General features: G+C 40.9%; 1 pseudogene; it reads right to left on the reverse strand.

Annotated features, from left to right (window-relative positions):
* Positions 1 to 528: 528 nt before the first annotated feature.
* On the reverse strand, positions 529 to 17413 carry LOC149840433 (pyruvate dehydrogenase E1 component subunit beta-1, mitochondrial-like; annotated as a pseudogene).
* Between the last annotated feature and the right edge of the window lie 973 nt (positions 17414 to 18386).

The raw sequence follows: 18386 nt of genomic DNA on the forward strand, positions 1-18386 counted from the left end.
TACCAGTGGTAGTGAGAATTCTCCTATTCCCTGGTCAAAAAGTTGGTTTGATGTGGGATCTACTCCACGAAGAGTAGTACAGATATAGATGATATCATCACAACCTCTCTTTTCTTTCTCTCTGCGTACCACCCTCTCTCTCCCCAACCTCCTCTTCTTCCTGAGGCATGCCCAAAAGGGGTGGCTGAGACCACTCTCCCATCGTCCTCTTTTCTTTCTCTTTGCCGAAGGCAGGGAAGGCATGGCTCGGTCACTTGCGATGGTGGTGGCCGGTCTTCTCGAACCCAAGCCAGGCTCAGGTTCCGTCTCTCGACCACGCCACCAGTGGCGAGTATGTTTTTTATTTCATTAGTGTTACTGTTAACTGTTAAAAATTATATATATACCCTCCCGCACCTCCACACCCAAATTTTTTTAAAGTGCAACATCCCTGCACCCGCACCTATGTGACATAGCCCCACAGCAAAAATAATAAAAACTTTCTTTTTTTGTAACTGATTGACTGTGCCCATTTCAACCAAATCAAACTCATAGCTGTGGGACAGCCATCCGTTCTAGATTAGCTGCATAAGGCATGGGAACATCAGCTCCAGCAACTCTATACACTGGTGCATCAAGGTAATCGAAGCACTCCTCCATTACTGATTGACTGTACCACAAAAAGAGGAAATTAAGATATTAGGCAGTTCTGTAATAACATGTACAAATTGATAAACTATTACAGAAGGGAGAAAAATACAAACCCTATTTCTGCACAGACACCACTCTGTGGGAAACCTTCTTCAAGGGTAACAAGTCGACTAGTCTTCTTGACAGAAGCAAAGATAGTGTCTCTATCAAGCGGCCTTATTGTTCACAGATTTATAACCTAAAAGGACACATACTAAACTTGGTAAAGGATATTATGACCTTAGTCTTCAAATTAATAATAGTTAGTTTTTACCTCCGCCTTAATTCCTTCCTTGGCAAGTATCTCCGCAGCCTGCAAATCAGCCAACAAATTAGTTGCAACTGAACAAGTCAGTGTGGTTAAAAAAAGGGGCTACTATTGTAAGGTCACATGGAGTAATATCACATAGGCGCGCGCGCGCGCACACACACACACACACACGGGAGAGAGAGAGAGAGAGAGAGAGAGAGAGAGAGAGAGAGAGAGAGAGAGAGAGAGAGAGAGAGAGACGAACTATAACCATCAACATTACGAAACAGGTTCAACCAACATTGAACCTACCAGATAACCCACCAGGCCCAATACATGCCAAAGAGCCCCAAAACGAAGGAAAAAAGAAGAAAGAGAAATGAAAAATGAAGAAAAAATGAAAAAAAGATAACATAAAAACACGAAACAACTCCAGTTTGTCGGCGAGCATCATCCTGGATCATGAGTGGTCCTAGTGGGCAGATTGTGTTGTAGATCAGGGATGTTGATGCAAAGAATGGCATACACGTCCGCCAAGATAAGGTTCACCATTTTGTTGAACACTGTCGGAATATGCCGAAAGATAGCGTTGTTACGAGTCATCCATACAACCCACCATGACGAGAGAAGCCAGGTTCGCCAAATAATCCGCCAATAGTTGCAATGACAAACTTGCTGAGGACCCCACAGCAAATCGCTGGCGAACGATTCCTGGCGCACACTGACCCCCGGCTTATTCCAAGTCACCTTGAAAATGTTTTGAAAGACAGAGCACTCCCAAAAAAGGTGAAACACATATTCTTCGGCCGCCTCGCACAACACACATTTACTCGGCTGATGGAATCCGATGGATTTGAGGAAATTGTCAGTCTGCACCCGATCGTGTAAGATTAGCCAAGCCAGGAAACATGATCTCGGAGTCGGACCCTTGCCCCAGAGTAGGCTCGTTGGAAACCGGTCCACCCCTGACAGAAGGAGAGCGAGGTAGCCTTCTTTTGAGCGGAAAGATCCGTTCAGAGCAAAGATGCGTCCAACGAACTGAGATTGCGAGTCAACATTACCATTATGTAACAGAACCGCAGACCAAGCTTGGATCCATGATCGACGAAGCTTTGACATTGTTCGCTGACGCACGCTAGTGGCCCCCACCAAGGATTCCACCCCTCCGTATTTAGCCAGAAGCATGCTTTCACATGGGGACCCAGGTTGGTGTGCAAGCCAGCTCTGCTTCACGACGAGAATCATACTCCTCAGCCTTGGATCCTTGATCCCCCCCCCTGTATAGGGGAAGTCGAAGAGTGTCCCACCCTATGAGGTGGCGTTTGTTGTTGGTACCTCACCCCGACCACAGAAAGTTCGCCATTACCTGATTTAGCTTCTTACTAACCCCCATAGGCATCAGGAACATAGACATAAAAAATTCTGGCATAGCAGAAAGAACGTGCTCGATGAGAGTCAGTCTACCCGCGATAGAAAGGTAGGAAGCTTGCCAACCCGATATTTTGTTCTGAACCCTTTGAATAGTAGCGCTCCAGGCTGTCGTTGTTACACGACTGATTTGAAGCGGCAGACCCAAGTAAGAAAAGGAGTTTTTCGATACCGAGCACCCGAATATCCGCTGGCCCATGTCCAGCATTGACGGGGGAGCATTGACCATGGATAGACAACACTTATCGTAGTTGATGGATAACCCTGACATCGATAGGAAAAAAGAAGGACAAGCTTGAATCTTAACATTTGTTAGATGGACGCCCTTCTAAAGATAATTATGTCATCAGCGAAGGTCAGGATCTGACTACGACACTCCTGTATACCAAGAGACTCAATTAGACCATCCTCCATTGCCCTCTTAACCAAAACCACAATACCTTCAGAGACGATGTTAAAGAGTAACGGAGACAGAGGACATCCTTGCCGAAGACCATGACCAAGTTTGAACTGATTTCCCTTGACCCCATTGATCTGAAACTGTGACTGGGCATTGGTAACCAGCTCATGCACCCAGCTAGAGAAACGCCTACCGAAGCCCAGGTTCGCCAACATGTTGAAGAGGAACGACCAATGAACTGAGTCGTAGGCTTTATGAAAGTCAAGCTTAAGAGTGAAGAAGGCCCCCCCCCGCTGATCTTCAGAGAGTGCAACACTTCTGTGGCCAAAATGAAGGAATGTTGAAGCCTTCTGTTAGGAATGAAAGCAAACTAAGCCTCCGAAAAAATCCTAGGAGCGACTGACCGCATCCTATTAGCCAAGACCTTGGCAATAATGCGATATAAGCTCCCTAACACTGATATAGGTCAAAACTGCGAGATATCCGATGTGACTTCCTCTTTAGGAATAAGTGACACAATTGCTAGGTGAGCATGAGCCGGCAATCTGCCATTGCGATGAAACTCAGCGAAGACACTAAGAATGTCACTCTTAACACATTTCCAGAATATGCGAAAGAAATCCACTGGATACCCATCAAAACCTGGAGCTTTCCACCCAGACGAATCCTGCACCGCCGAGACGATTTCTTCTTCGGTGAATAACCCCTGAATCGAGTTGGAGAGCGCTCGATCCAAGGACAAAAATAAAGTCGTGCCCATATTGCCACCTGCAGCTTGGTTGCAGGAATACAGGTTAGAGAAATAGTTGGTGACAACATTGATTACCTGATCGCCCGAAAAGGAGACACCGTTGATATACATAGAATGAATCGCATGTCTTCGATGCCTGTGCGATGCTAAAGAATGAAAGAACCTTGTATTCCCGTCCCCCGCTTTAAGCCAAGTCACCCTTGACCTCTGCTTCCAACGAATCTCATCCTTTAGACGCCAAGATTGCACTAGAAGAGTCAGCTCAGCCGATCTAGCATTGAGGCTTTCAATATCTGATGCATTCATATAGGTCGTATCCAAGAGAGACTGATTTATAGAAGACAACTCACGCTCCCAATCCTACATATTTTGGAATTTTTTTATTTTATTGGAGATAAGCCAAGATTTGATATCGCGGGATAGGCGAAAAAGCTTAACCATGCATCTAGTAGCCGTCCGGACCGCATAGCAAGGTCGACTCCAAGATTGTTGGACTAATGACTCGAAACCTGCCTCCTTAAGCCACCATTGCTCAAATCTAAAGGATCTGTCGCCGGTAAAGCCTTGTCCCCATCGGATAACAATCTAACTATGGTCCGAGACAGATGGTGGAAGCAGGTAACATGAAATGTCATTAATAGAACTCAGTAGATCTGACGAAACAAGCACCCTGTCTAGCAGACGAAAGCATGGTCTAGATCGTCGATTGGTCCACGAGAAAGCTTCGCCTACATGGGGAACGTGGTACAACCGGTTCATCTGAATAAAGTTTTGGAAAATCCTCATTGAAGCCGAATAGGGCACCAGAATACTTGAGTCGATAGGAGACAGAAGGAAGTTGAAATCTCCCATGATAATATGATGGTCCCCAAACGAAGCAATGACCCTATTCAAGTCCAACCAAAACTCCTCCCGCCGGCTTTGACGGTGGGGACCATACACCATAGTGACCACAGCTGGATTTGCGTTTGAAGGAAGTGAAAGAGTAATGGATACGAAAAATGTACCTTCATCCACCTGTTTTAAGGCTAGAGACTGCTTCCCGAGGATGAGGATGCCTCCCGCATATTGAATCGCAGGCTTGAAGAAGAAATCCGCACCATGCCATATTTCAGAGACGACGGAGCTCGGGATATCTGTCATCTTCGTTTCACAAAGTGCAATCAGATCAGGCTTTTCTTGACGGATCGAACTCGCCAGGAAAAGACGTTTGGAGGGGCAATTCAGTCCCCGAATATTCCAACACAAGATCTTCATAACTGAAAGTCTGGAAATCCCCGAGGAGTGCGGATCCTCATAGACCGCCTGGGAGAGACCCCAGACTCGCCGGATGGAGAAAGTGATGGTCGACGACGTCTCCTTATTGGGAGACCACCCCGCTCAGGATAAGATAACCCCCCGACCGAAGAAGATAGGGCACCGACGTTCGTGAAACACCCCTCATCCACGATCGAGTTTGGTAAACGATCTGCGATCGCCGCCAGGGACTCCCGCATAACAGAATTGATGTTGAGTAACTGGGATTGGGTAAGCGCGAGTTCGAGACACCGAGCTTTGTCGAAAAGAGGATTGTTTGTTTGGTCTCAGGATAACATTTGCAAGGGTTTATTTCCTCAGAAAATACCAAGAATTTTAACAAATAATAACAATACAAAAATGAAATTGGAATTAGAAAATTAACAAAAGGATTTTTCAAGCAAATACCATGACATTATTGTGATATTTTCATTTTTTATACTTTTCCAATATGTTGTGATGTTTTGGAGTATTATCCATTTTCAAGAAAAATAGACTTTAACCATGCCATGAACTGAAAGAAAAAGGCTTCGTTGTAACTCAAATCATCCAAACACTTCAACCACTATGATTTGAGCATTCAGGACAAAATACAATGATTGAGAATAAAAAAAAATATTTTGGTATTCCTTTGCTAACTTTTATATTGATACACATCATATTTTTCTGAACTTGGCTATGGATTTCATTTGAAAACCATGTGCCAAACTGAAGAATATGCGAACCAAGTAGTTAGTTTTACATGTGACAGTCAAAGTATGAGCCAAATCAGAACTCTGCATAGGTAACTAGGTAGTCATCCCATAATGTCTCACACTAGGAAAGTAAGTGAAAGATTAAGCCATCCCAGGTAACTTGGACAAAGTTCGTCTCGCAGAAGACCATTTCTTCATGTTTCTGAACAATGGTTTCAAAAGTAAACATTTATTATAGTACCCTCTAACCAGCTAGAATTCAGTTTTAGACAAAAGATGTCAGTATCGTGCACTAGTTATCGACAAAAAGATTACAAGCACCAGATGCAAATTGCATCAAAGAAATACACTCAAAAAAGGGAATCCAACTTGGGAGTATACAAAAATTTACTATGTTTTAACTAGTACTAGATAGTGGTTATTAATAGATCATATGCAGCCCCCCTAAACGTACTTCTGATTATATTTTCAAATATCAGTCAACTGTGTTACCATTCAGAGTAGACAAGAAAGACTAACCTGAAGTGCATAACCAACCATCTTAGAGAAAGCTGTAATAGTTACATGGCTTCCAGATCGTTCTATCTACCCAAAATGAAACATGAAACATGAGAATCAAAGGCATCTTGATTAATATGATAAATTCATGCTAAAACATACCTTGGCCTTCCCAATTGGAAGACAGAAATTAGAGTCAAGGGCCTCTGCAGAAACAGGAAACGATTCACCATAAGTACCAGATGTTGGACATTACGAGTTAAGGGTCCAACCCACAGTGCGACCCGGTTTGGCAACCATTAGTGGGTCAAACGTCGAATTACCTACACGAATTATGGCGAATTCAGGTACGCTTCATGTCCATGTTGTTTTTACAGGGTTTCGCCAACATTGGGTTATGGGCCCACCACGCTTCCGCTGCGCATGGCCGTGTAGGCCCTTTCGGCATTTTCGCCCTGTTGTCTGAATTCTGCGACAGCATGTCACCATGGGGTGACATCCTGGCAGATGCAAACAGTTTGCTACAGAAGATGAAAATTTTATTTCAGGCAGATTGTCGCCGAAAAGGGCGACATCTATTTCCCGGTTTAGGCGAACCTCATTAAAAAAAATGATTGTTTTATACCTGTGGCCGTTGGGCTACAGGGAGTTTTTTTTTGCCGTCACCGGGATCATCGCCGGAGCCGTCACCTGAAATCCCCTGCACCGTCGGGTTGCAGGGTGGTCGACATATGCCAGAGGTGTTGCCGGGGTTGAACGCCGGATGGCCGACGTCTGGGGTTTGATAAAACCCCCTTTTTTTTCTCTGCCCGGCGTTCCATCAGGCCGCAGTGGAGTCGCTGTCGCCTGGGCGTCTGCAGGCGATTCCAGTCGGTGCCGGCAATAGAACGCCGCTGTAGGGCGACATCGTTCGCCGATGGGAGGGCAACGTGGGTCGCCGACGGATTTTAGGGCATCCGGAAATGGCAGCCGTCGTCTGGAACTATCGGAGCCGGGGGGGGGCTGTCGCCGGATCGACGTCACCGTGGGGTGATGCAAGTCGCCGACAATCGACGTTAGTTGCCGTTACGACGACGTGGGTCGTCGTGGAACCGAAAAGGGCGGAACCCCTTTTCGGTTTTCCCTGAATATGCAAACAGAAACCCATCGGGTTTCTGTTTAATTTTTATCAGGGGACCAGATCGGGTCCCGAGTGAAGATCCGATAACAAACCTGATCCAAACCCATTTTGGGTGGATCAAGCCTGCTATTAATTTTTTTTTTTGGATCTGACCCGGACCCATAATGGAACCGGGTCTGATCCGAAAAAGGATCGGGTCTCCATTTGGCATCGGGTCCGATCTGGATCCGAAAAGGACCGGGTCTGTTTTTGGATCAGGTCCAATCCTGACCCATTAAGAACCGGGTCATACCCGGGGTCCGGTTTGGACCGGGTCGAACCCGGAGTCCATTTAGGACCGGGTCGAACCCGGAGTCCATTTAGGACCGGGTCTAACCTGGTTCTGTTATGGACCGGGTCGTACCGGGGTCCATTTAGGACCGGGTCTAACCCAGGTCCGTTTTGGATCGGGTCCGACCCAGGCCTGTTTTCGGACCGGGTCTAACTCGGGTTCTGTTCGGGCCAGGTCCGACCCGTATCAAGTATGGGTCGGGTCAGACCGGATCCCATTTAAACCAGGTAGGATCCATGAAAGCAGGATCCGAACACTATTAAGACTGAATTGGATCAGGAACCTGATCCGACCCTTTCCAGAACCGGTTCGGAGCCATTTTTGACCGGTTCTTTCTAGTTTTTCACCGGTTTCGAGATGCTGAAACCTTGTTTTCATAAATATAAAGAGATACAGGGATTTTGGCATACGGTTATAGGGTTTTATAAACTTTTGTTCATATTAAGTATCAGTTTATAAGGTTTAGAACCGGTTTAGACCCTTAGATGACCGGTTCAGGGCAGTTTTAGACCGGTTCAGAGTGTTTTTAGACTGGATCCTACTTGAGGACTTTGAGTTTTACCCATATGAACATGTTTTTGTTATCTTTCATGCTTAATAAAGTATTTATTTTGAATAATGCATGACTTATGCATGTTAATTCATGTATTTTGCGTTGGTTAAGTTGTGCATGATGATTTTAAGCATGAATTGTAACTAAATTCATGATAATTAGTTTATGCATATTTGTTGAAGTATGAACTGATATTATGTCATGAATATACATGCATTAAAATGTGTGCATGGGCGTGCTTCATAATACAAATAGGATTTTCGGTAAAAGATCTTGGTTGACTGATTCATGTAATCACAAAAGTGATCTGAGTCGTGTTAATTAAGGATTCTTTGGACCGTATTAAGATTCATAATTATGTTTGTGTGTGAATTTATGAAACATCGATTCTACCCAAAGGTAGGTCGTTGTGTTCCAAATTTACATAGAGTGTGATAGTAGATGTGTATTCCAGCCCATGAAGCATGTTTGTACCCAAAGGTACAGTGCTGAATTGCCTCTGGATTCATGATCTACTAGTTTCACCAACTGAAGTTAATTCCTTGAGAATTGAAGAGACGAAGCAATTATGAGTATTGTCGTTTTCACCAAAGTGAAACGATAATGGCTCAACTACGCCTGTCTCGGAAAAGGTGAAAATAAAGGGTCTCACTTTTACCTTTTCAACACGAGTCTCGTCTGAGCAATAATAGTAATGCCTTTCCATTTTTTCGTTCCTTGATTTATCAGGTTCCTTCCATATCGACGGTTCAAGTAGTATCCCTATCTTAGACGAATCAAATTTTTCTGATTGGAAAGAAATTGTATTATTCACTTTTGGCTATATGGATTTATATCTGGCCCTTAGAATTGACGAACCTCCCGCTCTTACAAAGTAGAGCACAGCCGATTCGAAGTCTGCCTCTGAGAAGTAGGAGCGCTCGAACAAACTTAGCCTGTTGCTTTTGCAATCTCGGGTGGCTAAGAATATTTGAGGCGCCATTTCTCATTGTAGGACTGTTAAGGAATTTCTGGGAGTCATTGAGGCTCAGTTCGTCACTTCTAATAAGGCAAAGGCCAGTACGCTCATGTCCAAATTAGTGTCTATGAAATATGTTGGTGACAGTCACATCCGACAACACATTTTGGAAATAAGGAATATTGCGGTTCAACTGAATGACATGAAGTTCGACATCTCTAACTCCTTTTTAGTCCATCTGATCTTAACCTCGTTACCTACTGAGTATGGACCCTTTAAAATCTCCTACAACACACATAATGATGAGTAGTCTTTTAATGACCTATTGGCTAAGTGTGTTGAGGAAGAGGAGAGAATGAAGGGTGAGAGGGTGCCAAGTGCACATATAGCCTCTTATAAGGATAAACAGAGGTCGAGGCCAAAGAAAAGCTCTTTCAAAAGAAAGAATCAGAAGAGAGCCACTGGGGAGAGTTCAAACTCTCAGGCGAATGCTAAATCCCAGTTAGGAGGCCCTTCTATAAAGTGTTTCTTCTGCAAAAAAGAAAGGGCATAAGAAGGTGGACTGTTTAAAGTTCAAGAAGTGGCTCGAAAATAAAGGTAATATGTCATTCGTTTCTCATGAGTGCAATCTAATTCATGTTCCATTGCATAGTTGGTGGATTGATTCTGGTGCCACGGTGCACATTGCCAACTCTTTGCAGGCATTTCTAAACAAAAGGGAACCAACAAAGCATGAAAGAAGCATCTTCTCAGAAAATAAGATGCATTCGCATGTCAAAAGCGTTGAGACCTGCAGAATTGTGTTGGAGTCGGGATTTATATTGGATTTGGTCGATACTTTTTATGTTCCATCTTATAGTCAGAACCTAATTTCAATTTCAAAACTTGATAAGTTTGACTTTGTATTTAAATTTGAAAAATCTGAACTTATTATTATGAAAAACTCAATGAATATAGGTTCTGCATATATGAGTGATGGTTTGTATCGATTAAGAACCAAACTCCAAATTCAGGAATCTCACTTCATTGAGAACACAATGATTGGCAATAAATGTGGACTAAAGGATGATCAATCCTATTTGCTTTGGCATTGAAGATTAGGACATATCTCGAAAGAGAGAGTCCAAAGACTCGTGAAAGAGAGAATCCTTGGATCCCTTGATTTTACGAATATAGAGCCATGTGTTAACTGCATAAAGGTTAAGCAGTCTAACACATATAAGAAAGATGCCAAACACAGCAATGGAAAGTTAGAAATAGTGCACACAGATGTCTGCGGCCCTTTTTCACCGTGTTATATGGGTGAAAAATATTTTATCACCTTTATAGACGATTACTCACGGTATATGTATCTCTACTTATTATCTGAAAAATCTGAAGTCTTTCAGGTTTTTAAGGACTTCAAGAAAGAAGTAGAGAAACAAACCGGTGAAGTTATTAAGGTTTTCAGGTCAGATAGAGGTGACGAATATTATGTTTGTTTCACTGAGATGGGACAAAAGAAAGGTCCATTAGCACGGTTTCTAAAAGAGGAAGGCATTGTGCCTCAGTATACTATGCCTGGTAGTGCTTACCAGAATGGTGTAGCTGAAAGGAGAAACTGTACGCTTAAAGAAATGGTTCGAGCGATGTTGAATCACTCAAACCTCCCTTTGACCTTGTGGGGTGAAGCTCTTAGAACAACAATGCATATTCTGAATAAGGTTCCTAGGAAGGCTGTTCAAAAGACTCCTTACGAGTTATGGACAGGTAGAAAACCTTCTTTATCATATATGCACATATGGGGATGTCCAGCAGAAGCTAAATTGTATAACCTACATATAAAAGCTTTTGATCCTAAGACAACTAGTGGTTTCTTCATTTGGTTATCTAGAAAGATCGAAAGGCTTTAGGTTTTATCGTTCATCTCATACACCACAGATAGTGAAAACAGATAAAACAAGATTTCTTGAAAATGGTTCTGTTAGGATAGATGCGTCTCAAAATATTGATTTTGAGGAAATGCAGGATTCAGGTTTCTCACCTGCTAAGAATAAAGACTTGATTTTCTATCATTATTCCTTCAAGTAATGTAAGAGAAAGTCCAGTCAATGAACAACAATCCCAACTAGATCCAGTTGTTGATGAGGATATACAACAACAACAGGATACAGAGGCTCATTTTGAACCACCTGTAGCACCTGTATGGAGGTCCACCAGAATTAGGAAATCTGCTATCCATTCAGAATATGTGATGTATTTACAAGAGTCAAATGATTTCATAGACATTGATGAAGATCCCTTCACATTTGCAGAATCCATTGAAAGTGAAAGATCAACACATTGGATCCATGCCATGAAAGAAGAGCTTGACTCTATGGCAAAGAACCAAGTGTGGGATCTTGTACCTCGACCTGATAGAGTTAAACCTGTTGGTTGTAAATGGGTTTATAAAACCAAAACAGACTCTAAAGGGCATTGATTATAATGCGACTTTTTCTCCTGTCTCAACTAAGGAATCACTGAGGATAATCATGGCCCTCGTAGCTCATTTAGATTTAGAGCTGCATCAGATGGATGTGAAAACTGCCTTCCTGAATGGGGATCTGGATGAGGAGGTATACATGCAACAACCTCCTGGTTTCAGTATAGATGACTCAAATAACTTAGTTTGTAAATTGAATAAGTCAATTTATGGACTTAAACATGCCTCCCGCCAGTGGTATAAGAAGTTCAATCAGGTAATAATGAACTTTGGATTCACTGAAAACATTGTTGATCAGTGTATTTACATTAAGACTAGTGGGTGTAAGTTCATAATTTTGGTTTTATATGTTAACGATATTCTTCTTGCAACTAATGATTTGAGTCTTTTGCATGAAACAAAAGATTTTCTTTTTTCTCATTTCGATATGAAAGACATGGGTGAGGCCACTTATGTCCTTGGAATTGAGATCCGTCGTAACAGAACTAAGGGTGTCCTTGACCTATCTCAGAAATCCTATATCCTTAAGGTTCTTAAAAGATATGAGATGGAGAATTGTTCTCCTAGTTCGACATCTATAGTAAAAGGGGATAAATTGAGCTTAAAAGACTGTCCTCAGGATGATATTGTGAAGGCTCAAATGGATGTTGTCCCATATGCTTCAGCAGTTGGGAGTTTACAGTATGCGCAAAGTTGCACTCGACCTGATATAGCATTTGCTGTGGGAATGCTTGGTAGATATCAGTCAAATCCAGGCATTACGCACTGGAAGGCAGCGAAGAAGGTCATGCGCTATTTACAAGGAACGAAAGACTATATGTTGACCTACAGGAAAGCTGACCACCTAGAGGTCGTTGGATACTCTGATGCAGACTTAGGAGGGTGTATTGACAGTAGAAAATTCACTACTGGATACATTTTCCTTCTAGCGGGTGGTGTTGTCTCATGGAGAAGTATAAAGCAGTCTACCACTGCTGCTCATACCATGGAGGCAGAATTCATTGCTCTATATGAGACTTCGTCACAGGCCATTTGGATAAAAAACTTCATTATGGGTCTTGGTATAGTGGACTCTATTGAAAGACCACTAAAGATCTTTTGTGACAATGAAGCAGCCGTGTCCTTTTCAAATAACAACAAGAGCTCAACATCGTGTTGACACATGGAGTTAAAATATTTTGTTGTTAAAGAAATGACTGAGAATCATCTGGTATGTATTGATACAATTGGGACGAAGAAAATGACTGCAGATCCCCTTACTAAAGGGCTAGCACAAGGATTGTATTCCCAACATATAAAGGGGATGGGTCTTTTTTATTCCTTCTGATGTATGACAATACATTATGTGATCACATTTGTGTTTATGTTTTGATTTTCTAAGGTTTTGTGTTATTGTTGATTTTGCATAAAGAATCTCTCATATCAGTTAGAGAAAATAGCAGAATAACAATATTAAAGGACCAATAAAATATGTGAGAGACCAACCTATTCATAAAGGTAATTTCTTTACATGCTTAAACACTGAAGGTGAATTGTAGCGTAGTAGAAGGAAATATGACATTTAATAAAAGAGTGTTCATATCCATGACTCATATGATTCATCCTTGTGATAAAGGGTGGCATGTGAATCCACATGAAGAATTAAATCGAGATAACAATATACACCTCGATTTAGTGCACTTTTGGTGTCAATGGGTCAAGTGGGGGAATGTTGGACATTATGGGTTAAGGGTCCAACCCACAGTGTGACCCGGTTTGACAACCATTAGTGGGTCACATTAGTGGCCAAATAATGGGGTTAGTGGGTGGGAGTTACGTGAATGTGGAGAGACCACATTCACGTAACTGCCTTATTCCCCCATTATATAAAGGGTTAGGAGGCTGCGAAGATGACGAGTGTTTATAGCTATTATCCTGCCAAAACAATTCCACATTTCACAATTAGTCCAATGTTACAAACTGGCGCTGTTCTTCTCTAATATAAACACTAAAATAATCCAACACATACAACAATTCATTTTCAAGAAAAACAACAGGATCTGGGTCCCTAATGGCTGCTTTTAGTAGCCCTCGAGCATCTTCTGATGAGTAAGGAGTCAACACTTTAAGTCCTGGACAAGCACCATACCAACCCGCATAACACTGTAAACAGAATCGTCAAATAAATACTATTCACAATCATAATTTCTTCCTAACCTGTAGCATGATAAAATGCAAGTGGCAGGTAGGATGATTACACAACTAGAATCTCAACAATTATATGGTACAAGAAAGATGAATGCAACTTATTGAGAAAAAAAAAAAAGAGGAATACAACTCTCTTGAACTAGTGCTGATTTTTGGGGTGTGGAAAGGGGACTAGACTAAAATTATATAAAATGTTCTCCCACATTCTCTCAAATGCAAATCATAACATGCAAAGGACAAGTTAGAATGCTAAGTAGTGCACAACTGTTTTGACAGCCTCAAGAGCCAGGTGACTAATAATTATATAGATAACACTAATCTAACACAATCTTGAACTAGTATTGGATAAGTGAAACCAAACCCCTTTCTATTCAACTTTGTAATATTTAATCAGTTACAAAGAACAAGTTGCAGGTAGAAATACATCTATTCTGAAGGCTGGAAGTCGGTAACACATAGGTAAATAAAGAACCATCAAACCTGGGAGTGTTGGGCAGCAACTTTGGCTGCAGCCCCGTTAGGTCCCCTGAAAACAATAGGCACAGATATCCGACCACCAGACATAAAATGATTTTGCAGCAGAATTGATGATGTGATCTATGGCATGCATAAAAATATGGTTAAATGTATAAATTCTATGAATATGAAACAAGAAGTTGTTCATGTAATATCTTTAGAGATCTACAAACTAAGCACTTAACAGATACATATAAAAAAAAGGCTGCAATTCAAACATTAGCAACATTGCATACAATAATCATGAAAGACTTGCCAAAGTTAATGAGCTTCGGGTTCATGAATATAGAAGCCAGTCAGATGCACATGCATTAGTACATAGTCTATGCTGTGCACAGTTTTTAGTTGGAAAACAGCCAAAATGGCATAAGTTCCTACTTAAATATAATGAAAGGAGAAATAATTCACGTGGGAAAACAAAGATCACATTTTCAGATATTTCTTTTCAAGAATATTAGAATGCATAAAACATCCTGCATTAGTGAACTCGCTGATGTTTAAGAGAAATATGTTACAACTAGAAAACTCCATTATATGGAATTCCAGCACCAGTCAACCCAATAAGCATCTAAGAAAAGAGTCTTGACAAGAAAAAAAAACAAAAATTGCAACTTGAAACATGCTTACAGAATTTATAGCACATCCGAAAGTTCAGTTAACAAATAAATGAGTCTGAAACTTTTTGTCGGAGTACTTTATTTGCACCATGGGATTTGAATCTAAAATATATTGAAGAAAATATCAGAATGCTAGCTTTTGGTACCATCACTCAGCAATTTGCCATACAATTGCACAGTGTTATTTGGTTCTCTCTCAATGTTTTATACAATATGAACAACTCAACAAGTCTCTGGTTGAAATAATAACAAAAATAAATAAATTTGGTTAAAGTGCTGCATTATTAAAAGTAGGATTGCAATCCAAGTATTTTAGAGTCATGCATCCTCTGTGTACACAGTATCCCTAGTGAGGCAGCAATTTTATAGTGTCTTCTAAGAAAAAGAAAAAAGAAAAAAGAAAAAAGAAAAAAGAAAAAAGAAAAAAGAAAAAAGAAAAAAGAAAAAAGAAAAAAGAAAAAGGCAATTTTATAGAGACACTGAGGATTTAGTTTGTGTTTATTTCAATCTTCGATTACTTTTGCAAACAACGAGGAATACATGTACTAATTGCTCTTAGTTATTTGATTATTTCTTAGTTTCTTCATTTAAACAAGTATTTAATATTTTTAAAATTTAATTGTAATCATCTAAATTTTGGGATGTAAACTCAAACGAGTGTGACTTAGAGGTGTAGCATGATTTCAACATTATAAACATGAACTTATTTGAGTCTACTCTTCCTTCTTATGATGAATTTAATGAATAAGAAGAAAATTATTAGAATCATTACCTCATCATCATATATATTGTGTATGATAGACTTTTGGTATGTAATTATGTACTGTTTTCTTCTTTTATTAGTATAATTTATTTATTTTCGGATTTACTTGCTTGATTATTTCTTATTTTCTTAATTCACTTAATGTAGTCATAATATATTTAGGTTGATTTAATTGTGGTGTTAGTTTTTATTGATGAAGAATACCAATTGTATATTTTAAATTTGATTTATTGCATGAATGATGAATTGATAATATGATAATTGTTTTTTATTTCATTAGTGTTACTATTAACTATTTAAAATTATATACATATATATACCCTCCCGCACCCCTGCACCCAAGTTTTTTTAAAGTGTCGCATCCGCACCTATGTGACATAAAGCTTCATGTATTAAAAGAGTACACTAATTCACACACTATAAATTTTTCTTGGGTGTGGATTTGTAATGCTCCAAAATTTCAAACTTATAAACCTTTCCAAAAAGTTCAAAAGACTAGATTTTTTTTTCTTTTCAGAGTTTTGTTTAATAAATCAACGAAAACAATTTTCTTTGAATAAGGAAGATGAAAGGCAAGTTGACAACCATGGGCGCGTTAGCGTAAAAATCCACATTTTCAAACAGAAGTAACTTGCAAACATTTAAATAAGCCATTTGTATTAGAAATAACTTCAAGTTGTACAAAATTAGGATTTTCTGAGAAAATCCTGGCCAAAAACCGAAAAAGTCTAGGACGCGAGCTGTCAGCAAAACAGTGGGATGTTGAAATCATCTAGCAATCGCGTCATCGCCTGTCTCGTAACCTATTCATCACCTGTGCCTATAAAATGGGTCAGTTTCACGAAAAAAACTGGTAGGTGCACAATTAAGACAATATAAAATAAAATTAAGTAATTACTTTTAATTCTATCATGCTTAGATGTTCAACAAGTGAAAAAAAAACTACTACTAGCATCAAGAGTTAATCAACGCAATAGAAAATGCTATAACTAGCGTAAGTAGTTAATCAACACAAGAGAAATGCTACAACTAGCATTAACAGTTAATTAACACGCAGTTCGCAACCAACAAGTAATGTGAGCAATATAACTTTTGTTTCGATAATTAGCTGTCCTGCGAGTACGCGCAATGCACGAATCATAGAAATGACTGCGACTAGTTCAGAGGTCTATTATGCCATGTATTCTCAATACCCCGAATAGCTAGTTGAGTCCAACTCTGGCACGTAAGTAGCACAAACCGTGTTTTTTTTGTCGTTGTACACATCTAGGGCATTATTATTGGGTTTTACAGGTACACGCAATTGATCAACAAAATTTACAGAGAAGAAGGAATGTGTTGTACTACAATAAAAAAGTATGAAAGCCGCTTGGTTAGCGACCATAATGATACCTTGTAAGAGTTCTCCCTTGGTCAATTGCTCGACCGTGGCGGCATAGAGGCATTTCGATGCCTTCTTCTGACCGTTTGACTGTGATTGTTGCGACTGATGTTGTTGCTGCGATGGTCGAGGGAGCAAAGGTGCTCCGTTGTTCCGCCTGAGGTCATCAATCGCATTCTTGCATCACTCATGTATATAGTGGCCCATCTTGCCACAGTACAGGCAATCGCCTGGTTGCTTGTCTCACGAGGGCAAGTCTGCCCAAAATGCGATCGTCTGCACTTGGGGCATACATCGCCAGCCTGATGCCTAGCTGGGGGGTTGCTCTGAGGCCGCTGACGCTTCAAGGGAGGAACCTGTTTATTTCCTCCTTCGATCTTTACCTGAAAGGGTGGTCGCTTGACTTGGCCGTCGGATGGTGTCTTCTGATCACCACTCGCAGTGGGTGGCTTCTTGCTCTGAGTTCTCTTAGAGCGCTCCCAGTCTTTGCTCAGGAGGGTAGCGACTGCAACTGTCGCAGAAAAAGTTAAGGGCATGCTAGTTAGGACCCGATGCCTGAGTCCTTCAACCTCCGAAAAAATTTCTTTGCCCGTTCGTGATCATCCTCAAACAGGTTGGGGCAGTAGCGTTCTAGTCTCTGAAATTTAGCAATGTAATCTGCCAAGCTCAAATTGCCTTGGCTGAGCTCCAATAACTCCACCTTTTTATTTTTCCTCGCATGAGGAGGAAAGTAGTTCCCCAAGAAAGCTTTTCTGAATGCTTCCCAAGGAATCGCTAAAATTCCTGAGAACTGCAAGTCTCGGGCTGTGTCCCACTAGTTGCGGGCATTGTCCTTCAGTCTGAAGGTCCCGAATAATGTCTTCTTGTCCTCTAGGACCGATAAAACTTAGAACACACGTTCCACTTCCTTAACCTAGTTCTCGGCCATGTCTGGGTCGGGCTTGCCGGCGAAGGTCGGAGGATCGAGCTTCAAGAATTTTTTATATGAATTTAACATATGCTGGCTTGGCTCAGAGAAGGGCGCTTGATTCCTTTGCAAACAAACCTGGCTTCGTATTGCCTTCGCCAGGGTACTCAAGGATGCCATCATAAAACCCCACAGTTCTGACCATTCGTCAGCAGAATCTTCATTCGAGTTCCTCACCATCCTTGAAGTAAACAAAGGATACAAAAAATCAAAAATTCAGAGCGCTCGCGATAGAAGCAAAAAATATCCATATTATTCATGTGTAACATGAGTAATTTGCAAAAACCCAGCAATGCTGGTACATAAGCAGATGAGAAGAAACATTATCCGCAAAAACATGGAGTTCGCAAACTCCAACACAAAACAACAGGTACTAGCTCCTCCTTAGGGACAGCTAGTGAACTATCACTACAAGAAAATACGTTGTTAGCGACGGACTTTAGCGATGGAAGTATTTTGTCGCTAGTTAGCGACGGATTAATGAGCGAAAACCATTTGTCGCTATAATGAATGAAATTTACAAAAATAGCGACGGAATATCT

The sequence above is a fragment of the Nuphar pumila genome, chromosome 4 (assembly GCF_984573655.1).
Source record: "Nuphar pumila chromosome 4, dmNupPumi1.hap1.1, whole genome shotgun sequence".
NCBI lineage: Eukaryota > Viridiplantae > Streptophyta > Magnoliopsida > Nymphaeales > Nymphaeaceae > Nuphar > Nuphar pumila.